This window comes from Mesocricetus auratus, unplaced genomic scaffold, assembly GCF_017639785.1.
Source record: "Mesocricetus auratus isolate SY011 unplaced genomic scaffold, BCM_Maur_2.0 Super-Scaffold_100003, whole genome shotgun sequence".
Classification (NCBI taxonomy): Eukaryota; Metazoa; Chordata; class Mammalia; order Rodentia; family Cricetidae; genus Mesocricetus; species Mesocricetus auratus.
In genome coordinates this window covers 7,231,295-7,256,697 of record NW_024429188.1, presented here as the reverse complement: position 1 = coordinate 7,256,697, position 25,403 = coordinate 7,231,295, and the positions used below count along the sequence as shown (strand labels likewise).

The 25,403-nt window shown below is 42.2% G+C and overlaps 1 protein-coding gene across 1 annotated transcript in view; it reads right to left on the bottom strand.

Annotated features, from left to right (window-relative positions):
* Wnk3 (WNK lysine deficient protein kinase 3) overlaps positions 1-10,616 on the bottom strand; it is a 134,328-nt gene extending 123,712 nt beyond the window's left edge. The window contains exon 1 of the mRNA XM_040744002.1: positions 10,389-10,616. The gene's annotated coding sequence lies outside the window, so the exon portion shown is untranslated. The remainder of the gene's footprint in view (positions 1-10,388) is intronic.
* Positions 10,617-25,403: the final 14,787 nt, after the last annotated feature.

Sequence of the window (25,403 nt, the reverse complement as noted above, 5' to 3'; positions counted from 1 at the left end):
ATAGTAAAAAGTGTCCATTATGTCTCATACATACATTTCTCATACATACATTTTCTTAACAATAAACACCAAGTACCAATGTACACTCACTAAGTCTTTTTTTTTCAAGACAGGGTTTCTCTGTATAGCTCTGGAGGCTGTCCTGGAACTCAATCTGTAGACCAGGCCAGCTTCAAACTCACAGAGATCCACCTGCCTCTGGCTCCCGAGTGCTGGGACTAAAGGCGTGTGCCACCAACGCCCAGCTCACTAAATCAATATCTAAGAATAAAAGAACAAAACTTAGTCCTTGTTCTCAAGGATTTAACATTTTATCCAAAGTTATATTATGATTTTTTGTCACATTTTCATTTACATTTTTTTTCATTTTCATTTCTATTCTTTTGCTTTTATCTTGTGTGAACTATCTGTGTTTTAGGGGTTTAGTTTGTTTTCATTTTCTGAAAGTTGTATTGCTATGTAGTCCTGGCTGGCCCAGTAACTTACTATGTAATCCAGTCCGATCTTAAATTCATAGCAATCCTCCTACCTAAGCCTCCTAAACACTGGTTCTACGGGCCATGTGCCACAATACCTGATAACCATATTTCTTCATGTTTTTGTTTTGCAATTCTATGGATGGAATCTAGGGCCTCAGGACACACACTAGGTGAGTGCCCTACCACTGAGCTATTATATACTTCAAGCACCTTTAAAGTCTCTTTAGAAAATATGCTTATCTTTGCACCCCCCCAAAGCATATACTATACAACAAGTTTTTGTTGTTGTTGTTGTTTGTAGTACTAGAGCTTGGACCTCCCACATGCTAGACAAGTGTTCTACCCTGAGTTCCTTTTTTTTTTATTTTGAGACAGGCTCTCATGAAGTTGTCCAAGATGGCCTTGAATTCAGTCTGTAGTCCACTGTCTACCTTGAATTTGCAATCCTCCTACCTCAGCCTCGTTAATAGCTGGGATTATAGGACTGCACCATCTGGCCCAGCCTACACTAAATTGGGGGTATTTTGTTTTTGAGGCAAAACCTCACTACATTACTCAAGCCGGCACAAAATTCTGGGTTCAAGCCATCCTTTTGTCCCAGTCTCCCAAGAGCTGGGACTACAGGTGAATAATACCATGCCCAAATCACTAAGCTTTTTTCTTCTTGTTTCGGAATTTTGAAATAAATCTGCCTATGTACACTAGGCTGTCTTTGAATTCTGAATACTAGGATTGCTCATTTTTTATAGTCATGACTTAGGATTTTCTCTTTTAAATTTCATTTTACTTCCAACCACAATTCTCCATCCCACCCCTTTTCCTGTTATTCCTTCCCACCCTGCCTCCCCCCAATCCACTCCCAGTCCACTACTCCTCATTGGTAAGGGCTCCCATGAGGAGTCAACAAAGTCTGACACAATAGGTGGGGCAGGGCCAAGCCCCTTCCCCATACATTAAGGCTGAGCTTGGCATCCCACCACAGAGAATGGGCTCCATGTTTGTATCCTGGTCCTTCCAGGGGCCCCTCAGATAGTCTAAGCTTCAAAACTGTTTCCCGCATACAGAGGGCCTAGTCCCCTGGAGTATCCACCACTTTTGGTCTATAGTTGATGAGTTTCCAGGAGCTTGGTTCAGCTGTCTCTGAAGATTTCTCCACGAACCAGACCTAACTCCAGGAATCCAGTTGAAGAGAGAGATGAGAGATAATATGAGCAAGGGAGGATTTTTTTCAACACATAGAAGGCTCTTATTCTTACTCTGTAGCATTAAAATTTTTGCTACTATAAATATTTAATATATATGTATGGATACATGTATATGTGTATGTATACATTTGTAACAGGTATATGCCTATACATTTTTAACTTTCACTGAAATACACTATTATATCAAGATGAACATATGCAATCTTTATACAATACTGAAAAATTGCTTCCCATGACCATTATACCAATTTAAACTTCCACATACTATATCTATCTTTTCCCTTACACCCGACAAAAAATTCTCAAACATTTTGATTTTTAACACTCTAATGTGATTTTAAAATCTCAGTGTGTTTTCTTTTTATGCAGCACAGAGGATCAAACCCAGAGCCTTGCACATTAGCAAGTAATCACCAAGCTACAGCTTCAACCCTCAGTATGTTTTCAGTTAACATTTAACTTACAAGTGAGGCTAAGCCATCTTCCATATAAATAATGATTAACAAGTCAAGAATAAGTCAGGGTTAGGGATGTAGCTCAGCTGATGGAGTGTTTGCCTAGAATGCAAATAGCCCTAGGTTTGATCCCTAGCATCTCATAATCCAGGCAAGGGACCCACAACTGTTATCTCAATATTCAGAAGGTAGAGGCAGAAAAGTCGAGAATTCAAGTTCAACCCTGACTACAACAGTTAAGTTCAAAGCCAGCCTAGGATACATGAGACTTAATCTCCAAAAAGGAAGAAGACTTCCAAAATTCCTATTGTCATTGCTACCAATGAAGGAAATAAAGCAAGATGAACAAATATTAAAGGAAATGGGGCATAATGATGCACTCTAGCAATCTTAGCATGACAGAAACTAAGGCAGAAGAATTACTAGCTTGTGGTGATCTGAGACTTCATGCTGAACTGAAATTCTGCCTTTCCATTTTTTATTCTATTTTTATTTATTTATTTATTTTTGTTTTTTCGATACAGGGTTTATCTGTATTGTTTTGGAGGTTGTCCTGGAAATCACTCTGTAGACCAGGCTGGCCTTGAACTCACAGAGATCCACCTGCCTCTGCCTCCCAAGTACTTGGATTAAAGGAGTGTGCCACCAACGCCCGGCAATTCTGCTGTTTTTAAAGAAGAGGAAAAAAGATGGGCATGGTGACACATACTTGTTAATACCAGCACTGGGGGGGGGGGGAGGTAAGAAGCATAAGGATCAGGATCAAGGCCAGCCAGAGCTACATGAGCCCCTGTCTCAAAGCAGGGGAAAAAAACTAAAGGAGAAGATAATGGCAAAATGTACAGACTAGACTAACTACATGACTAACTAGAAGGGGCAGCAAATCAACTAAAAAATAATAGGAAACAAAGAACTCAACAGAAACACCAAAGCCAAAATCAATACTCTGACATCAGTAATAGTCATTAGAAAATATAATTTAAGCCACCCACATGGCAGCTTACAACTATCTGTAACCCCAGTTCCAGGGAACTTAACATCCTCTTCTGTTCTCTGCTGATACCAGGCACACACGTGGTGCACAGATATACATGCAGGTGAAACACCCATATACATAAAGTAAAATAACTTAAAAGAACATAATTTTAAAACAACTAGCTGAAGCTTGGTATGGTGATGCACACCAGCAATCTCAACATTCAGAAGGCTGAGTGAGACAGGAAGATGACCATGAGTTCAAAGCTGGCTTAGGCTACATAGTGAAACCCAATCTCAACCCTGTCTCCCCACAAAACACCTGTTAGCTCAAAAGAGCAACAAAGCTATAAAATACTCCATATGGCATATACCTGCATACAAATATACATATACACATAAATAAAAATAAATCTTTTTTTTTGAGACAGGGTTTCTCTGTCCTGGAACTCACTTTGTAGGCCAGAGATCTGCCTGCCTTTGCCTCCCAAGTGCTGGGATTAAAGGCATGCACCATTACCACTTGGCAAAAACACTGTTTTAAGAAGGACAAGTTTGGTCAAGCAGTAATGGCTCAAGCAGAGACAGGCATTTCTCTGTGAGTTTGAAGCCAGTCTGGTCTACAGCGTGAGTTCTAGACCAGTCAGGGTTATCTAATAAAATCCTGTCTCTTAAAAACACACCATATGTTTTATATCCTTCTATACACTTTTCCATTAAATCATCACAAGAATCTTGAAATCAATAAAACTGTTATTCCTCTTACAAACCAAAAAGACTCAAAAAATTAAGTGTCATGGTGACCCATGCTTGCAATCCCAACAGTGGCCTGTCTGGGCAACATATAGTGAGATCCTGTCATAGAAAAATATGTGGGTGTCTATAGCTCCAGCTATTCTGATAGCTGATACAAGGGGATTGATTCTTTGAACACTAGACTTGGGGCTGGCCTGAGTTACTAGTCCCTTTATTAAAAAGATGACTGATGGGGAGGGATTGTGGCTGGAGAGATGACTCAGTGGTTAAGAGTGCACAGTGGTCTTATATAGGATCTGACTTTGGTACCCAGGACCCATGTTCCTCAGTTCACAACTGCCTATACCTCTAGGTAGGGGAAGCTGATGCCAGTGGCCTCTTGTGGTACCTGAATTCACATACCAATACTCAGACACACATAATACACTTAACTTAAAAAATAAAACCTTTAAGCCAGGTGGTGGTGGTGCACGCCTTCAATCCCAACACTCAGGAGGCAGAGGTAGGTGGATCTCTGTGATTTCGAGACCAGAGCTAGTTCCAGGACAGCCTCCAAAGCCACAGAGAAACCCTGTCTGGACCCCCCCAAATAAATAAATGAATAAATAAATAAAACCTTTAATAAAGATCACTAGGGCTGTGATTCAGAATGCTTGCTGAGCTGGATCAGCACCTCAGAAAGCCCAACATGATGGTGCACACCCATAATCTCAGCACTCAGGAGGTGGAAGACAAGAGGATCCAAAGTTCAAAATTATCCTTGCAAATTTGAGATCAGCCTGGGCTACAAGAGATTATTTCAAAAGGCCAAAATATTTAAAAGTAAACTGAGAACAAGTAAATTGAACTAAAATGGCACAGCTAGGGGAAAAAAGCCAGGAAGTGGGAGAAAGGGGCAACTCAGTGACAGAGAACTTGCTTAGACTGTGCCAGGTCTTGACTTCCATCTCTAGCCCCACAAAAAAGAAGCTAGAGTTCAACAGCAGTATCTCACTCCCAACCCCACTTATGACTGCTCCTAATAAGGGGCCTCTTCTAATACATGTGGTCGTATAACACTAAGGTGCACAGATATATACAATGCAAAACCTTATCACATTCTTTGGAAATAAAGTCTCTGCAAGGGATTGATTATATGTATATAGTGAAGAAGTCAGCTGAAAGTCAGACATGTTGACATTATTCCTACAATCCCAGCACAATAGTAGGCTGAGGATTACAACTTTCAGGCTACCTGGGGCTAAATTAAATTTTAAAAAAACAGTGAAAATAGATGTAAGTCATAATTATCTACCATTTAACCCAAAACTGGTTATTGTATATATCTAAAACAGCAATTATATGTGTTATATAGTTTATGATTGTTCAAATTGGGAATCTATCCAAATAATTTGAGTCAAATTCCTTTATTCTTTTTTCTTTAGCTAATGTTGTGTATTTTGGTTGTCTGTCTGTTTGGTTGACAGGTTGGTTAATTGGTTGGTTTCAGACAAGATATTGCTATTTAAGCACAGACTGGCCTGGAACTCTCCATGTAACTTGGCTGCCCTTGGACACAAACTAGTCTTCCTGTCTCTGCTCCATAGTGCTAGAGTTACAGGTATGCACCACCATGCCCAACTGTTTTTCTACAATTTTAAAGGAATATTTCACCTTACACACTATAGACCAGGTAGGTCTTGATCGTACTCCTGCCTCAGTTTCCTGAGTGCTAGGATTACAGAAATGTACCACTGTGCAAAACAAATAATCTTAGTTCAAAAGTGGCACCAGAGAAATGGCTCAGTGAGTAAAATGCTTACTGTACACCATCAGGACCTGAGTTCAGATTCTCCAGCATCCATGTAAAATAGCTGAGCATGGCAGTTACCTGTAACCCCAGCACAGAGAGTTAGAGACAGGCAGATCCTATATGCTCACTGGCTAGTCTAGTATTTGGTGAGCTTTATGTTCAGCAAGAGACACTGTCTCAAAAACTAAGGTGGGGCACTATAACAGAAGATACCTGGGATTAACATCTAGTCTCCAGACACACTGGCATGAGTGAACACATTTGCACACATATGAATATCCCACACAAGACATATATAAATAAGTAGGCAAAAAACATCCCTATAATTTCAGCATAAGGATTTTTTAGTGTATATGAAGTTTAACCATATAAAAGTTTCCCTGGGGATAGTGTGATGGCTCAATGAGTATAAGTGTTTGCCGTGGAAGCCTAATGATTTGAGTTCAATCCCTGAAATCCATATCTTTATATGGAAGGAGGAAACCAATTCCATAACGTTGTCATCTGACTTAAATACACACACAATAAAATAATAATAATAATAAATATTTTTAAAAATAGAAAAGTCTAACTAATATGGAGCTTTGGAACATCCCCAGAAACCAAGTCAATGCACAATCTTCACAAATAAAAACTTGTATTCGAGTCACGTGTAAAAGAAGGGAGGATGACATAAAATCTTACCACTAGTTGAGAAGCTATTGCCATTTGATAACTGCTGGGATAGAAAGTGTCAGTCTTTTTAATGATGTAACCCCTGGTAAGCTGACCACACTCCAGGACATGTTACACATCCCACACAAGTAGAGCAATGCAGAATGACTCCATGAAGAAAAAAAGAAAACTCATTAGATGGAGACAAAGGTGAAGGTGGATATGGGAGAATTGGAGGGGGAGGCCAATAAATACGATCAAAATATATAATATGAAATTATCAAAGAATTAATAAAAATATCATTTTATAAGTTTAGAGCTGGTAGGTAGGAGTGCTTACTGCTCTTGCAGAGGACATGGGTTTGGTTCCCAGCACCCACATGACAGCTCACATACAATTCTAGGGTATCAAAGCCCTTTTCTGGCCTCCATAGGCACCAGGCATGCATGCAGTACACATATAATACATACAAGAAAAACATTTATACACATAAATATTATAACTATTTTAAAAGAATTGTTCACGGTCATCCTTGGTTCCATACCTCTGAGGCCAGCCTGAGGAGGGGAGGAGAAAAAAAGAATGAGCAAATGGCATAAGAAACAAAAGAAAATGCATAACTGCATGTCATGATGCTTCAAAAGTTTAGTGCCTCAAAACACACTATCAAGATAGCAGGCAGGCCGGGCGTTGGTGGTGCACAGCTGGGCGTTGGTGGCGCACGCCTTTAGTCCCAGCACTCGGGAGGCAGAGGCAGGTGGATCTCTGTGAGTTTGAGGCCAGCCTGGTCTACAGAGCGAGTTCCAGGACAGCCTCCAAAACAATACAGAGAAACCCTGTCTCGAAAAACCAAAAAAAAAAAAAAATCTGCCTCACAACCAAGTGCTGGGATTCAAGGCACTGTACCAGCACAGCAGCCTTATCTTTGACCTTTATACTCTCTTTCAAATTTGAGGAAGATACAGAAGGATAGTGTGGAAGTATGTGTAAAGTATGTAGACAATCTGAAGGGCACAGTGGAGAAGGCAGCAACTGGAAGAAAGGAGGGCCAGAAAAGGCTGTAGGGGAATAAGTCTAGTAAGTATTTCTCTTCAGCTTCAATCTCAGCATCTGATTCCAGCCTTACCTCAGCCGACTCCTTAAATCCCCACTTGTATACTTGTATGCCTTTCCACTCCAGGAATATCTAGTGAAAAACTAGCAGATCACCTTTCCTGGAAGACTTGCACATTTCTGAGTCCCCACTGTATGTTTATATTTCTACTCTACTTAATGTGTGCTTGATACATATACTGGCATATATGCACACAAAATCTTCATCTCAACTAAATACAATATTAACCTTTGTGTTAAAAAACTAAAAGCAGTCAAAGAAAGGATTGTACTCCTTCCAATTTCAAAACAGAATGCAAGAAATGTTCTTAAATTTACATTTCCAAGATCTCAATATATGTCAAAACTTGTAAAAATAATCATGAAAAGCTAAGAATCCATAATCACTAATCTTGACCCGAACAAAATGAAAACATTACAAGACCTTACCAGAAGCTAAGTAACATATTCATAAAACAAAATGTCCAAGTAAGCTATTGTAATTTAAAGTTACACCAGTTGCAGACCAGCTCAGAGGTAGAGGGGATTGCCTAGCATACTCAAGACCCTGGGTTGGATCCTCATCATACAAAGAAACAAAAACAGCGAGAGCAAGTGCCAGTTTTCAAATAAATTAAATTCAAGAATAAAGAAAAACATCAGGTATCACTATTGAACACTCAAAATCGGATTTCGTGCATACTGTCTAACATTTAATACATTTTGGCTAACATCTAATACAAGGTATCTTTCCCTCAGGCTGACCAGTTTAAATAAATCTTAAATTCAACAATCCAAAGAGTTATAAGCTGCCGTCTAAAAACACCTCCAGTTCTGTCATACACTAAGATCTCTGAAAAGTTCTCTTCATATTAAAACTTAGATGCAGAGGCAGCCAGATTTCTCTGAATTCCAGGCCACCCTGGTTTACATAGCAAGTTCCTCATCAGCCAGGCCTGCATAGTGAGACCTTTTCTCAAACTCAAAAACCAACAAAACCAAACGAATTCATGAAAAACGGTTAACAACGCCTCCAAATATTGGGTGCAATCACTGCTACACGGATTTTTCACAACTCGAGACTATTGATTGGTTCATACAACTATCTCAGCAGTAACCCTTAAGGAATCACACCTGAAGGCTGAGGCACGACGATGGAAGGGAATTCAAGACCAACCGTGGCTACAAAGTGAATTTCAGGCCAGCCTTGGCGACAGGATGAGACCCAGTCTGTGGGAGGGGGTGGGAGGGAGAGAGAGAGGAAGAAGGGATGGAGGGAGGCAAGCAAGAGCCACAAAACTGGCACCTCTTTTGAAGGCTGTCTTGTTTTAACAGTGTATCGACTGGCAAGATACAGAGAGACATACACTCTGGGGGTTTCCGCCCACATCCCACAATAGAAATGTTTCACAGCTCTTAACTAAAGAAAACCTCTTTCAGTACAGGGAAACCACCTCATGACTTTTATCCTAACCCTGTCATACCCTCTCCTCCCCATTCCCAGCAGGTCAGTCACAGAACACAAGCCACACCTCTCAATTCCCTTGCACCTAACAGAATTTACACAATCAGCCTGCTATGTCCCTCACCCATACTTCAGTCCTATCGACCCTTGTACATCAAATGAACCTCTAAATTAAGCCTACTCTTTCCCCCACTCCATTTCCATCAATATAACACACCCAAACCTTGTTGAGCATCCCACTTCCAAAGCGATTCTTTTTAGTAGCACCAATCTCACTTAAATGATCTCTCAGTCCCTTTGTCAACCACCTCCTGTATCCTCACCTTCCCCGTCTCTCGTCTTCCATCAACTGCCAAAGTTGCCACCCTCCCCGACAGAAACGGAAAAAAAAACGCACCTCAGCCTCAAATCTGTCCTTCCCCACTTTCCTCGCCTCTCAATTTTCCTCTCCGTACTCGGTCACTTGGACTCAAGCTCTTACAACCCCAAGACCTGAGTCCGGCCTCGTCCAGTACCGTTGGGTGACCGCACGCACCCTGCCTTGGTCAAGCAGCTCCCCCTGAGCACGCACACACACTGGGGCGCTTACTCTGAACGGACTGTTGGCCGCTACTGCCTCCTTCCATTCATCCTGGGCCCATTCATCTCTCAGCCCGATCCCGGACACGCCCCCCCGGCCTCCTCCCTCTCTCAGGGTCCTGGCCAGTCCAGGACCCTCACCTCACTAGAGACTCTGACCGACGGAGACTGACTCTCTTCACTTCTCCCTCGCTGTCTCTCAAGCCTCCTCCAACCCCCCGACCGGCTACACCATACACTAGAAACATACACATATATACCTCCTCCTCTAACGCCTCCTCCGATGCTTCTTACTCCCCTCCTCAGTGTCTCGAGCTCGTCTCCGAGTCCTGTGCGCGTGCGCGCGTCTCCCCGCGAGCCCACCGATCCAGCAACCGCGGTTAGGGAAAGAGCGGGCGGGGTTAGGGGCGCAGGGTGCGAGCCCAAGCTCGCGCTCGCCCCGCAGCTGACCGGGCGCACGCGTACTGAAGCCAGAGAATTCTGATGGACTGGAGAGGGGCGGGGAAGGGAGGGAAGGGAAGGGAGGGAAAGAGAGGGGGGAGGGGCGGAGAAAGCCAACTGAGCAGCCCAAACTCGGAACGGCCCCTATCACAGCAAGGTGCCCAGAGACTGGCCAACTGGCGCTTGCGCACACCTTCCCCCGCACTCAGCGCAGCAAGGTGGATGCATGCGTCGAAGAGACAGGCTTCTCCCTCTAGCAAAGAGAAAAAATCTCAGCGAGGAGCCACGCATGACACCTCCTGTGTGTTCTGAAGCACTCGTCCTCGCCTCTGCTTTCCCCTTGCCCCTCACAAACAAACAAAAAAGAGGTCCAATCACACGCCACTTGCTAGCACCCGTAGACCGCTCTCAGCTCTTTGTAAACCTTAAAATGAACCGGCTGTATAGATAAGTGGTACCCACCAGTACCTTTTCACCCACCACCCCTTACTCACTTTTTTCCAGTTCCCGGTTTATCTCGCGAGACCCATACCTGCTGGCTTTGGGATTAGAAGTCGAAGCACAGATTTACAAATACCTGTCACCTGGTTGTGATGCGAGGGCAACGGTCATGTCATATACCACCGCCGCCCCCCCCCCGCCCCCAGGACCTTAGTGCTCGCGGGGGAGGGGGGGCAACAACCAAAGCAGGGATGGGAAAGGGAGCTAACCGATTTTTGACGGCGTGTAACTGCTAGGCCTAGGCACGTGGCCTGTGCCTCACAGGCGGGTGCGGAGTACCCTGGGAATTGTAGTTTTTGTTCCCACCTCTAGTCCCACTCCCATCCTCAGCCATACATAGGCCTCAGACAGGGAGGGGGATTGCCGACGCCATTTTGTGGGGAACAATGGCCAGTGGCCCCGATGATGACGGGTGGGGGAGGGAGCAGTGGTTTAAGGGTTCAGTTAACCTCCTCTGGCCCCTCGGTATCATAGCAACCCCTTCAGAAGTCTGGCCCCGCCCCCTTGCTGCTCTTCCAGGCTTGGACTGCTAGCAAGGGAAAAAGCAACTTTTTTAAAAAAAAAGATGCTGTCTCTATCTTCCATTATCCACCTCGCTGAAAAGGTCCCTGTTCCTCGAATTAGTGACTGCTGTCTTCTTCAAGCTGTCATTGCTTGTTAGCCTAAGCTCAGTGGCTTTAAGAAGTGTTTCATATGCTGTAGGAGGCACAGTGAGGAATTGTTTCTGTAGTACATAACAATCTTGCCTTGACAAAGGAGGAAACTGAGACTCAAGGAGAAGAAAACAGACATGACTTGCTGAAGGTTAGCCAAACAAACACCAAGCAGCAGTTTCAAACATTACCAATTTATTTCAAGCCTTAATCTGTCCTGACTCCCATGAGACAATAACTAGAAACTGTAGTGACTTTTTCACTTCTCTGTGTTGACTAGTCCAACTACTGCCACACAAATGTCTTCAAAAATCAGACTCATTTATGGCCCTGCCTCTCTCTCAGTCTTCCCTGAGCTTGATGACACAATCAACACAGAACAATACTTAGGAATGCTAACCCTTCGACCTGCACTGATGCAAACTCTTCCAAGTAGTCTGTCTTGGACTACTTGCTAAGTAATTATTAAGCAGTGTGACACACATACAGCTTTAGAAATTTGAAAATCAGATGAATCTGTTCCCATCCAAGCACAGGTCCTTCTCAATGTAGAAATGCTTTAAATTTTTAAAATATTTTTATTCAATTCTTTTTTTAAGAAGTAACTTTGAAGAATGTTTTTATGTGTATGAGTGTTTTACTTGCATGTATGTGTGTGTACCACGTGTGTGCCTGGTACCCACAGAGATCAGAAGAGGGAACTGGATTACGTGAAACTGGTGTTATGGATAGTTCTAAGCTGCCATATGGGTACTGAGAACCAAACCCAGGTCCTCTACGAGAGCAGCCAGTGCTCTTAACTGCTGACCCTTCTCTCCAGTCCCTTGTAAACCTACTATTGGGCTGTCCAGAGCTTAGCACAAATGCCATTGTAGGCAGAAATGAGAGTAAGAAATTATGCTAATCACCAATATATGTTAGAAAACATTCCCGTTCTGTCCACTGATTTCCACTGTCAAGTGGCAACTGTGATATACCCATCCATCTATCATAAAATTTAAATAATTATTAACTACTTCTAATTTGACTTTATATTATCCCATAAAAACATCCAATAACCCAGTTATTTTTGGAAGCCCTGCTGCTGAGAAACCACAAAAATTTTCACTGGAATTATTTTTGGTGGGTTTTTTTTTAAGGAGTGTGTTTGAAACAAGGTCTTGTGTACTCAGGCTGACCTTGAGATCACCAAGTAGCCCAAAATGACCTTAAATTCCTAATCCCAGTGCTGGAATGACAAAATGTGCCACTATACTTACCTGGAATCAGTTTTATAGGTCAGCATCCAAAGGCATATCTCTATATCATTTGTTTTCCTGTCTTGCCACCTCCTTCCTTGAGATATCACAGAATAGACTATGGGAGAGGTAGAGAAAAATATGGGGAAAAACTATATCTCAAAATAAAATAGTGAGCCACACATATTATCTATTAAATGTTAGTACCCTGATAAAAAGGCCTAAAATGTATTTCTTATCCAGTCACTCACTAATTAAGACAGTAACTCAAGGGAATGAGTTTCTGGATGACCTTTTCTCTAAGCAAGCCTAAAACTTGGGAGGATTCTCACTCAGATCCTCTAGGGACTATTAACAGCTGCCTCTCTCCCATCACAGGTGAGCAGCTCCTTTTGCCTTAATGACTTACTTTAAAACATGTTAACAGTGAAGTCTCTCTAGTCTTGTTATATTGACTGGTCTTCTCTTTAAAGATACAGTGTTTCAGCCTGAAAGATACAGTGTTTCAGCCAGGCAGTAATGGCGCTCTTTCATCCCAGCCCTCAGGAGGCACAGGAATGAGGATCTCTTTGAGTTCGATGTCAGCCTGATCTACAGAGCAAGTTCTAGGACAGCCAGGGCTGTTACACAGAGAAACGCTGTCTCGGAAAAACAAGGAACAAAACAACACAAAAAAAGATACTGTGTTTCCACATGTGCCCAGGGCATAGGTCACGGCACTGCTGTGGCACCTGATTCTTGGAAACTATAAATACCGTCAAGCCCACCTCGCTTCTCTGTAACTGTTAAGTGTCACAAAGCTAAATGCCTCTGCCAAGTATCCATAGAGCAGAGTTCCTAAGTCTCAACTATAGTTACTGAAACAAGTAACCATTCTCTTCAAAAGATCAGGCCCTGGGGTCCATTCCCATCCGCAGCACCACACAAGACGGGCATTCTTGGGAAAAGTCTTTGGCATATCAGATATAAATCAGTCTACTCACTCAGGTGTATAATAATAACAGCTATCAATTAAATAGCATTTCCTGTGTGCTTCAGATGAATCCACTGAATCATAAATGCCAGTCTTAACACCATTTTTCAAACTTGTAAACCAAGACACAAAAAGGCTAAATACTTTTCCCAAGATAACTCATCAAATAAGTAGCAGAAATAGAATTTGAACCCAGTTAGTTTGGTCCGTGCTTTTAGACATTTTGTTGCTTTTGAGGGGAAGGAGAAGTGAGACAGAGTCTCACATAGTCCAGACTGGTTTTTTGAAGTCACTATGTAAATTGAGAATAACCTTGAACTCTTTTTTTTTTCTCGAGACAGGGTTTCTCTGTATTGCTTTGGAGGTTGTCCTGGGACTTGCTCTGTAGACCAGACTGGCCTCGAACTCACAGAGATCCGCCTGCCTCTGCCTTCCAAGTGCTGGGATTAAAGGCTTGAGCCACCAATGCCCAGCCTTTACCTTGAACTCTTAATCCTCCTAATTCCCACCTCCCAGTGCTGGTGTTAATAGACATAGTTCATCATTCCCAGCTCTGTTGCATTTTTCTTTATTATCACTCATTCCCAATAACTTTGGGCTCTAATAAGCTTCCCCATTCCTTGAAGAAAGATAATAACCTCTTAATTCCTCTTGATGATCCTCCATCCCAGGTCCAGTCACATTATTTTTTGTTGCTTGGGGTTTTGTTTGATTGTTTATTGTTTTTCGATACAGGGTTTCTCTGTAGCTTTGGAGCTGTCCCTGGAACTTGCTCTGTAGACCAGCCTGGCCTCAAACTCACAGAGATCTGCCTGTCTCTGCCTCCTGAGGGCTGGGATCAAAGGCACGGGCCACCACCCCCAGGCCTCCAGCCACATTATTGAACCACTATATACTGTTGACACCTAGAAGCAAAGGTAATAATTCCTTGGTAGAAAGCCATACAGCAATCCATTACCTATTCCCACATTGTTCTTTTATGGTATCAGGCCCTGTGTGACATTACTGCTTGTCATTGATGTGGTAATATTTTTTTTTACAGAATGCCTATAATAGCCTTTGTTCCCCAGGCTTTGCTTTTACACTGAGGTGGTTCCAGAAAGCAGAATTCAAATCCCTTCTACATAGCACCTAAGAATATCCCTACAAACATTGCATTATCCAGAGCCTTGGAAGGGCCAAAATATTCTGGGTATATAGCCAAAGTAAATTGAATCACTATATCTATATGTTTATTATGGCACTATTCACAATAGCCAACACATGGAATTGATCTATCAATGAGTGAGTAGCTGTGTTACAATTGAGACAATGCCTCTATCAGATTGACATATAGGCAAGCTCATGAGACATTTTCTTGATTGATGATTAATGTGGGAGGGTCCAGGTAACTGTGTGTAGGCCAAGACTTCTCTGGGCTGATTGTCCTAGGCTGCATAAGAAAGCAGGTTGAGCAAGCCTTGAGGAGCAAGCCAGTAATCAGCACTCCTCTTTGACTTCTGCTTAGTTCCGTCCTCCAGGTTCCTTTCTTGAGTTCTTGCCCTAACCTCTTAGGGATGGAAAGTGACCTGAGAATTTGTTCTCGAACTCACAGAGATCCACCTGCCTCTGCCTCCCAAATGCTGGGATTAAAGGTGTGAGCCACCACTACCCAGCTTCCAGTTGAGAGGTTAAACTGGATAGAACCATCAATTTTAGACTAATTTTGGCTCAAGTATACTCTTAACTCCTCATACTGGAGTAAGATCTGGAAATTTTACTTATCTTCCATTGCTGTATTTTTTTCTCAGATATTACAGCCATCAGTGTGGTAGAGTGGTCTGTGGTAAGTATATGCATGCACAGTGTGATGAAAACCAGTACTCTATTTACTATCTGAATGCCTCCCAATATCCCATGGTTTGGAGGGAGCCATAGATTATGGAAAGGGACCTAATTATGTCTCCTTTAGTTAGTGAATTATCTACCAGTTTGTAGATCTTGCCATCTGACACATCTCAGGATAGAGATGTAACTATTGAAATAACCTTCCGCTTCGTGTCAGTAATAGAGCCCAGCATGACCGAGGCCCTGAACTCAATTCCTATCATCAGTGGGGGATAAAACTAAGTCTCTTTGCTTCCTGAGAATTGTTTCCCAAGGACAAACAAAACAGCAGTATAAAAGACGCTTCCAGTAGCAACAGATTTGAAAATGCCCCTCTGGTTGATAAGTGAAAAAGATACATGCTTGCATATATTCAGGGCTTTAATTTTCCCATGGGGGGAAAAGACTCACTTATTAATATTAAACAATCAACATTATAAATTTTATCAAACACTAATTATATATAAGACATTGCAATATATTACATTGTGAAATCCAATGTATAAAGCTGGGTTAGAGAGACAATCCACTGTTTCCAATTGCCCCTCCTATGTTCGCTTCTCACGCAGGGTTCCCAAGACCCATTCAGTGGGCAACAGGCACTATTCTCAAGCCACTACTGATTGGACTGGAGTAGATAGCTGGGTTAATTGGTTTCTTATTCCCAAGATTTTGGATGGGAAAGAATGTGTAGAACAGATAACTGTAGCACTGAGCTCCACTCCCATGCCCCAACTGCTTTTTGTTTTCTGAGTCAAGGACTCAAACACACAATTGTAGCCAAGGATGACATTGAATGTAGAGGCAATCCTTTTGCTCACATTCTAAGTGCTAGAAATACAGGTCAGCACTACTATATTGGGTTTATGAGGTGCTGGGGACCGAACCCAAAGCTCCATGCATGATATGCAGGCACTCTACCAACTTACCGAGCTACATCTCAGCCTTAAATTGCATTTTGGTAATGGGAAGTCAGTCTGTCTTTGAAGGTCTCTGTTCTCCATAAGATAAACTCTAGTTAGGTACTCAGTCCAAAGTGGTGAGTCCTACTTACAAGCTGTAAACTCTAGGAGGTGTTTATAAAGTCTGGCTAGAAAATCTATTCAGTCCAGTAACACAGCTCCTGCTTTTGCCCTCTGACACTGGTCCTGCATAATACAAGAGGCTAGGTTACTTAAGTGAACAGTTATTTATCATCTGCTGTAGAGTCTCAACACACCACAGTTTCTAGCAAGTTCAGTCTCTGGGTTTTGTTGTTGTTGCTGTCATTTTTGTTTGGTTTTGGTTTGGTTTGGTTTTTCAAAACAGGGTTTCTCTGTATTGTTTTGGAGCCTGTCCTGGAACTCACTCTGTATACTAGGCTGGCCTCGAACTTACAGAGATCCACCTGCCTCTGCCTCCTGAGTGCTGAGATTAAAGGCGTGTGCCACCAATGCCTGTCCAGTCTCTGGTTTTTGAGCCTTAGAAATGACCCTTGCCACCAATGCCTGGCCAGTCACTGGTTTTGGAGCCTTAGAAATGACCTGACCCTTAGGCTCAAGGGTTGAGCCCATCATGTGAGTAGTACAGATTCTTGCTACCCTCGGGGTAGTTTCTGTTTGGGGCATACCAGTGTTCATTCTTCTATGCCAGCAGATTTCCAAAGCATGAAATCTATAGACTGAGGTGGCTATTTTTGCTGCTTCATTCTGAAAAGCTCCTTGTCTTCTCCTGTAAATTGCTCTAAAACTCCTTCCAAACTCCAGAATCCTAAATAAAATCACTAAAACAATGAAATCGAGAGGGGAGAGGAGGAGAGATCTTCTAATTTTTGACTAAGAGGGCTTTTCTGGCCTCTGTTTACATAACTAAGGGAACCAGCCAAATGATTTTTCTGGATAAAAAGTCTACAGCAGATTCAAAATCTGCATTTCTAGACTTCAAAGGCATCAAGACAATTTTTTAAATTCCACTTTACTAGACATAAAGTTGTATTTGAAAAGAAAAAAGAAAGAAAAGAAAAAATAATCAAAACAAAAAAAAACCAAACAAAGGAAGGTGCAGTTCTGAAGAGTGTGCACCTTTCAACATACCTTTCAGGAATCACCAGAGGTAGCATGTCAAGTATTTGGGTCATCAGGGTTCTGACTATCCCTGAATTGCTTAATAACATAGCATGCAGGGGAGTGAGGGCTATGCTAACTTGATCACATCTTCCCAGACCTTATACCCAAATATGCTAACTGCGACCAAAAATTCCTGAGAAGAAGCTGTATCTGCAGGGCCTGACTGATTAGAGCAGGGGTACTGTGGAGAGATTAGAATGACTCTAATTACCTTATCTCAGGTTAGCTTTAGGCCCCAGAACAGTCATTTTCTTGCCCAGCTCTGTGTTGAAACTAACATTTTGTGACTAAAAGATAAAAACCCTTTGGAATCTATTAACTTACCAGACCACCAGCTTCCACCAACCCAAAAGGTAAAAATGTCACAGGGACCTATAGAAAAACTTCTCCCATCTTGTTCTAACCACTTCCCTGATGTACCTGTCAAAGTATTTTAAACTTGCCTTGGATTATAACTATCTTTGGACTGTAAGATTTTAAAACTTCATGAAACTGCTTCCATATTGGAGCATGGAATTTGGGCTAACCTAAATCTGTGTTCCTGGTCAGTGGTCACTCAAGATGGCTTCAGAATAAATTATCTTGCCTTCAGGGGAATACGATTTACCTGAAACAGAGACCAATAACCAACATTTATGTCAAGGCTTAAATCTCTCCTTCCAATGTTTTTGGTTGTGAGCCTAGCCTTTAACAGCTGCGCCCTTTAGGTGAGCTTTTAAGATGTTGAAGTTATACTGTGCGCTACACACAGATGTATATAAGCTCTATCTACACTCTAAATACCACCTTTTGTCTTCTTGTGTCTCATAGGGTGCCTTATAAAATTAACTCCCATATTCTGTCTGAAACCACTTACTTACTCCATAAGGTTCAGACATTAGTTCCTGGAGTTCATCAAAAAAGAGATAATAAACCGGGCGTTGATGGTGCACTCCTTTGATCCCAGCACTTGGGAGGCAAAGGTAGGCGCATCTCTGTGAGTTTGTGGCCAACCTGGTCTGCAAATCGAGTTCCAGGACACACTGTCTCAAAAAAGGAGAGAGAGACAGAGAGAATACACGGACTGGGAAGATGGCACAGAGGAGAGCACTGGCTGATTCTCTTGTAGAGGACCTAGGCTGGAATTCTAGCACCTACATACCAGTGGCTCACAGCCATTTTAACTCAATTCCAGGGGGATCTGAAGGCTTTCAGAGGAATCACATACATGTATGACCTACACACATGCATGCAGGCAAAACACATGTACACATAAAAGGTAAATAAATATTTTTTTGGTTTTTCTTTTTTTCCATTTTCCAAGACAGGGTTTCTCTGTGGCTTTGGAGGCTGTCCTGGAACTAGCTCTTGTAGACCAGGCTGGTCTCAAATTCACAGAGATCCACCTGCCTCTGCCTCCTGAGTGCTGGGATTAAAGGCATGCACCACCAACACCTCAGGATAGCTAGGACTACACAGAAACTCTGTCTCAAAAATACAAAAACAAGAACAAAATTGTCATATGGCTCAGCGCTTAAGAGCAGTGGCTCCTCTTCCAGAGGATCTGGGTCCAATTCCCAGCAACCATATGACAGCTCACAACTATCTGTAACTCCAGGATACAACATCCTCACACAAACATACATGTAGGCAATAAAATGAATTTTTTAAGGTCATCACGAAACCTATTATTATGCATAATTAATATAAGCAACAAAAACTTTTTTAAAAGATCACTAATTGAGATTAAGCATGTTACTATAGTTCTATAATTGCTACATCCATTTACTTTTTATTATTTCTATTTATTTATTGTAGTCTTGTGGATCAAATCTAGGAACTTATATAAGTTAGAAAAGCACTCTACCATTGAAGTAAAACCCTAGTCCAAGTAATTGTTCTTAAATTTTCTTTCTTTTTAGATTTTTTGTGTCTTTTTTAGTGAAAATATGGAGTTCAGAATGTAACTTGGTGGTAAATGTGTCATCTAGCACGCTTGAAGCCCTGGGTTCAATCAGTAGCACTGAAAAAAAAAGAAAGAAATGAAGGAAAGAAAAACATTAAATAAAGATGCCAAAGCAAGACAGATGTCTTTAGTTTGAAGCCAACTTGAACTACACAATGAGTGCCAGGACAACCAGAGCCTAATAGAACGATGGATGGATGGATGGATGGACAGACGGACGGACAGACAGATAGACAATAAAGAGAAGAGATGGCTCAGCACTTAAGAGCACTGGCTGCTTTTCCAGAAGACCTGGGATCAATTCCCAGCACCCACATGGCAACTCACAATTGTCTGTGACTCCAGTTCCAGGATACTGACACCCTCACACAGACAAATGTGCAAACAAACAAACGAATAAATAAAAGATGAGCAAAAAAAAAAGACGAAAGAAAAGAAACAAAGAGGGTAGTAAAACTACAGTTTTATGGCCTTATGTCCATTTCCCTTTTTCCTCCATTCCTCCTCTGAAGTAACTGTCATTCTGACAGTTCAAGATGAACTACTTATGGACACATGGTGTCAAAACCAGTACCATATCCAGAGAGCTGCCTCAGTGGTTAAGAATGCTGGGTTCTCTTCTAGTTACCCACATAGTGATTGACAGTCAGCCATAACTCTGGTTCCAGGGCATCTGATGTCCTCTTCTGACCTCTGAAGGGACCCGGAATACACGTGCAGCATAGATGCGCATGCAGGAAAAACACTCCTACATGCAAGATAAATAAACATAAAAAGTAAAAAAGTTAACTCCAGTCAGAAAACTCCTCCAAACCTCCTCTCAGTTGATTGTTCTCTATCATTACAACTGTCCACTGTTGGGACTGTTTTTCACCATAGAGTAGCAGTTCCTTTTGTCTGTTACAGAACTTCATTAAGTTGAAACACACAGAGTGCAGTTAAAATCCCCTTATCCGATCCTTTTCTAGTCTACTGTGTGAACATACCACAGTTTGTTTATCCCTCCATTGAAAGGCATTTAAGCTGTTCCAGGTTAGGGGTTGCTAATGAATGAAGCTAATGAATGAAGGCATCCACCTTCTAAAGCATTCACAAAGCATCACTGTCACCTGTTGCACATTGTGTCATCTTCCACAGAGATTTCACATGGCATCATTCCCTTGACTGATTCCTTGACTGTAGTCCTGGGAGGTATCCTGACACAGAAATATCCAGCAAAGACATGTTTGGACCTATCCAAAAATCTTTTTTTTTGAGACAGAATTTCTCTGTATAACAACCCTGGCTGTCCTGGAATTCGCTTTGTAGACCAGGCTGGCCTCAAACTCACAGAGATCCACCTGCCTCCGCCTCTAGAGTGCTGGAATTAAAGGCATGTGCCACCACGCACAGTGACCTATCCAAATTTTTATTGTAATAAATATTTAATGTTTTAAGTTACTGGATGTGGCCGGGCCTTGGTGGTGCGCGCCTTTAATCCCAACACTTGGGAGGCAGAGGCAGGCGGATCTCTGTGAGTTCAAAGCCAGCCTGGTCTATAGAGCTAGTTCCAGGACAGTCTCCAAAGCTACACAGAGAAACCCTATCTCGAAAAACCAAAAAAAAAAAAAGCTACTGGATGTGATTTGTTGCATTTCTAGGGCTCAAACTCAGGACGATATACATGGTAGGCAAATACTCTATTACTGAGCTACACTTCTAGCTGCCATGAAAATAATTTGGGTATTTTTACCATAGGGACTCATGTGTCCCAGACTGCCCTCAGATTGCTATGTAACCAAGAATGATCTTGAACTCCTGATCCTCCTGCTCCCATCTCCAAAGGGCTAGGATGCTGCCATGCTCATCAAGCACTTATATAGACTCTGAGGATCTGAAATCCTGTCACCACACTTATGAAGCAAACATCAGATTCACTGAGCCATCTGCCCAGCCAATAGGAATATTTTTTATTGAAGCATTATATTCAAATAGCAATGTAGGCAATTTTTTCTTTGTGATAACATCTTGCTCTATAACCCAGGCAAGGGTCCTTCAAACTCACTACATAGCCCAGACTGACATGGTTTTGAGATCTTCCTGTCTACCCCCTGAGTGCTAAGACTACAAGTATGAAGCATCTTGTTGACTTCTTAAAATCCTTTCCTTAAAATGACTTTTTTTGGGGGGGCAGGTTTCAAGACAGGGTTTCACTATGTATCTCTGGTTGTTCTGGAACTCACTCTTAGACCAGACTGGCCTTGAACTCATAGAGATCTGCCTGCCTCTGCCTTATTAATGCTTGGATTTAAGACATGTGCCACCACCCAGTCTAAAATGACATTTTTATTGAATAAAATTTGTGTGCGCCAGGCAGTGGTGGTGCACGCCTTTAATCCCAGCACTCGGGAGGCAGAGGCAGGCAGATCTCTGTGAGTTCGAGGCCAGTCTGGTCTACAGAGCGAGTTCCAGGACAGCCTCCAACACAATACAGAGAAACCCTGTCTCAAAAAAAAAACCAAAAAAAAAAAAATGCGTGCATGTGTGAGTGTATGGGTGGAGGTCAGAGGACACTTTATGAGAGTCAATTCCCTCCTTCTACCATGTGGGTTATTAGGATCAGACTCAGTAGGACAGGCTTGGCAGCAGGTGCCTTTATCCACTGAATCATCTCAGAGGCCCTCAACTGCTTAATCATGTCTTTTGAAAAAAAGAAGTTCCTTATCTAAATGGAGCCCAGTTCATCAGTTTTTTCTTTTTTTCCTTAGCATTTCTTAGGCCCTATTTTGAAAATCTTTGCCTTTCGGGCAACGGTGGCACATATCTTTAGTCCCAGCACTCGGGAAGCAGAGGCAGGCAGATAGATCTCTGTGAGTTCGAGACCAGACTGGTCTACAAGAGCTAGTTCCAGGACAGGCTCCAAAGCTACACACAGGGAAAACTGTGCCTCAAAAAAAACTTTGCCTCCCTCCAGATATTATATTACCATAAATATAATAATGATAGTAATAAATGATAAAATCCTAAAAGATTTTTTCCTTTCCAGAAGTTTTGCTTCATTGCTTTCTAGGCAATACATGGCCAAGATAAAAAACAAATTAGCACCGGGCAGTGGTGGTGCATGCCTTTAATCCCAGCACTCAGGAGGCAGAGCTAGATGAATCTGTCTACAGAGCAAGTTCCAGGAAGGCCAGGGTGACACAGAGAAACACTGTCTCAAAACAAACAAACAAATTGGCTCGTAAAGTATTTTAATTTCTCTTTTCCAAGCACGTTGAGGAGACTTGGGCTTGAAGGAAAAAATATCCCTTGGGTTGTAGAATGAAGTGAGTGAGAAGTCAGTCAGCTGGGACCTGAGTCTTGCTTCCCGTAGGCTCTTGGTGAGAGCCTAAAAGGGGAGACAGCACTTAATTCACCAGCCAGACAAGAATGTTAGGCCTAAGGCTACAAATATTAGAAGAGATTTCTGTGTACAAAGTGTGCCACAGAACCCACAGAGAGCTTGCCAATCTAAAGATGCCAAATGAACTCTGTTCCTGAGTGATAATGTGGAAGCAAATGGTTATCTTCAACATTTCCCCCAAGGTTTGGCATGGCATAAGATCCTAGAAAGAATTAAGAGTCCCAAGAATAGAACTGAGTCTAGGCCTGGATTTAGACCCTACAGAAGCACCTGTAATTAATTTGTTAAATATTTTTTGAGAGAAGAACTTGGGCTACAATTCACAGCTATCTACCTTTCTCAGCCTCCTGAGCCTGGGACCACAGACCTGCACCACCACCATCATCAACCCCCACCACCATCAACCCCCACCACCATCAACCCCCACCACCATCAACCCCCACCACCATCAATCCCCACCACCATCAACCCCCACCACCATCAACCCCCACCATCAAACCCCACCAGCATCAACCCCCACCATCATCAACCCCCACCATCAAACCCCACCAGCATCAACCCCCACCATCATCAACCCCCACCACCATCATCAACCCCCACCATCAACACCCACCACCATCAACCCCCACCACCATCATCAACCCCTTACCACCATCATCAACCCCTTACCACCATCATCAACCCCTTACCATCAACCCCCACCACCATCAACCCCCACCACCATCATCAACCCCACCACCATCAACCCCCACCACCACCAACTCCCCACAATCATCAACCCCCCACAATCATCAACCCCTTACCATTACCATTAAACCCCCCACCACTATGTTTGTTTTATGCAGAAGTTCATGAGATTTTAGACTGAATTAGAAAAGACAACATTAGAAACTAATTAAGTATATAGACACAAAATGATGAAAATTACTTGATGTGAACTGCAGGTACAGTATAATCTTCTTAATAAATTCCAGTTTTAGCCGGCATAGTTTCCTGAGTGATCCAGGATTAAAATAAAAACACAGTTTAAAATGGAGGGTCCCCTCCCTTTTTTCCTTGAATTATAGTCCTTGTCTTGATCTTCTTAGGAATACATCAAATTTTTCTTCTTCCTGTATTTTTCCCTGCTATTAAAAGACAATGAATTTTATTGCTTTCTTCACATGCAAAAATGCTCCTAATTTCCACAACAAAAAGTTTGTCCTAGTGTTGAGATTACAAACCCCGTGTAGACCACTACATTCATTATATATGTATGTCCAGTTGTCCTGGAACTCACTATGTAGGCCAGGCAGGCATCAGACTCAGAAATCTGCCTGTCTCTGGAGTGCTGGGATTAAAGGTGTGTGCCTTCAGAACTGGTCCCTGTATTTTCTTCCAGAGGTTTTCAAGTTGCCAATACCTCCCAGTCAAAGACTACCTAAAACATTCATATGACTGAAGAAGTTAGCATTTTGTTTTGTTTTAATTCATTGCAGAAATCAAGATCCTTCTACTTCAGGCTCCTGAGTCCTAGGATTATAGGTGTGTCCCACTATACCCAATTATGTCTTACTTTAAAAGCTAGTCTGGGCTACACAGCTGATTCTAGGCCAATATGGGCTACAGAGTGAAACAATGTCGTAAGAAACAATAAATAAATAAATAAATAAATAAATAAATAAATCTAGGCCAAGCCTGATGACACTATTCAGAATGTGGAGGCAAAAGGATGACAAGTTCAAGGCCTACCTGGGCTACTGAGAGAATTCAAGGACAACCTGGACAATTTACCAAGACCTGTATCCAAATAAAATGCAAAGAAAGAATAACTTTAGGTAGATGTGGGGTCAATTAGAAGGAAAATCTTTGTGACCTCAATCAGCCTATAGGAAATCAGTGTTCACAGAAGTGTTTAAAGAGTGAATAAAGTCAATAGGTAAACACAGACTGGAAGGTAGGTGTTGGTAAAAAAAAAATTGAGAAAGACCTTAGAGATGTGAAAATTCAGGGCCCAAGGAATAGATTTTGTAACTTGTCTGGGCACAGTGGTTGAGGATGCTAAACCCAGACTTTATTATGATACTATGCTATTATGAGCTGCTATGTTGGATTACCAAGTGCAAAGTATTTCCCTTGTACTACTGTGTTTGATTGCCGTTGCAGTCCTATGAAGAGTCGATACCGTGTTATTAACATTATTCTACTAAGGAAGAACGACTCAGAGAGATGGAGCAATTTTTCCAAGATCCCTTAGCAGGAAGGTTCAGGATGTAAACTCTAGGCATTCTCCACACAAAGCCCCTGAATCATAGATTGATTATTGCGGCTTCCTCAATGCTAGGAAAGCACAGCGGTGTTAAATCAGAATAGAAGAATTCAAGTTCTGGTCCTTCTGTTTAATGGTTATACTGCCTTGAATCAATTATTTGGCATCAGTTCACTCATCTCAGAAAGGACCTTGGAGCTTTTCTCTGAAAATGCATGGCTTAGCCCAGTATGGTGGCCCATGTCTGTAATCCTAGCCCTTGGAAGGTGGAGTCAGGAGAGTCAGGAATTCAAGGTCATCCTGGGCTACCTCAAAAGTTCAAGGACAGACTGGACTACAGAAGACCCTCTCAAAACAATAACCAAAAAAATTGTTTGCCATGTCTGTGCAGACACTTGAATCAGAATGTTTCTAATTTTGTCTCTTTGCCCTCTGTATTCCAGATAAATTCGCCTTTCACTGAACCCCTGATATCACATTAAACCTAACAGCTAGAAATACAAACAAATCAAAAAACAAAGAGAAAAAAGGGGAGAGGGACACTTTAGCAGCTAATGTTGCCGTGTCTCTGGCCCTTTAAATCACCGTGGCCTCTATT